Below are 1,131 nucleotides of genomic sequence, written 5' to 3' on the forward strand. Positions count from 1 at the left end.
CAGAAAGAAATTAGTATGCTAGAGTAAGTGTTGAACTATACAGAAGCAGTAAGTAGACATGGATATAAAGATAATAAATAAACACATTATTGTGGTGCTGAAACTTAAATCAGGATATACCAGTTTCAAAGAAAATAGAGAGAAAGCAAGCAAAAGGTCTTGTACCCGGCCACAGTATAAGCAAACAAGAGAAAATAATTTTTGAGTGTGAGTATAAGTTCAGAAAGACTATAAAGGATTGGGTCCTTGTGTTAATGAAAGAGTCGCGTACTTATAGTGTGAAAAACAGGCAGAAATAAGGTAAGAAAATAATTAAGGAACTGGGTATCAATTAAAAATCAATCAGTGCAAAACTTCCTTTAATTAAGGAATTCAGACTTAAACGGAAAGAGATCAAACAAGCATCTTGTGCAAAGTAGGCAATTAGGGGTAAATACATAGGAGTTTATTTAAAGGCAGAAATTTGAAATACACGGTTACATAAATAAGGTAAGAAAAATCAATTAGTAGACGGTAAATCAAGGATCAAAGATTTTGTAATCACTGGTCCATGAATGAACCAAGTCAGAAAAGCTGAGGAAAGTTTTTAACTTAAATCGAGTCACAGGGAAATCAGCAAACAAGGAAAGAAATCGATCAAACCTATACAAAAGGAAGTCTGAAATTAATCAAAATTGAAAGCCATTTTAGAGGGAAGTCCAGCACATATAAAGAGCACACAAACATGCTAAGCTGAATTTAGGGCAAATAAACGTCATGCCATTGCAAAGATGGTAGTCACATAGGTCAGCAATGTAGAAGAGAGATAATAGCATACAAAAGGTCCAGTATAAGGACCTTAGAAGAGTTTAGTAGAGAATCAGAATTTCCTAAAGAAATAGAGATTGAAACAATGATTTCAAGATTCAGTTGAGCAACAGAGGAAACAAATTTAGAAACTCGCAATAGTTAGGGTTTCTGAAATCAGACAATTTCAAAGATGAAGTCATATCACATAGCCAATGTTCTCAAACTCGGATGAATCCCCAAATTCTAGGGTTTTACCATCAATTGAGTGCAGAGATGAGAGGACAAGTAATCAAGGAAAAAGATACTAATCGAAACAGGTTCAGAGGTCTCAGAAAGGAACTG

The sequence above is a fragment of the Nicotiana attenuata genome, unplaced genomic scaffold (genome assembly GCF_001879085.1).
Source record: "Nicotiana attenuata strain UT unplaced genomic scaffold, NIATTr2, whole genome shotgun sequence".
NCBI lineage: Eukaryota > Viridiplantae > Streptophyta > Magnoliopsida > Solanales > Solanaceae > Nicotiana > Nicotiana attenuata.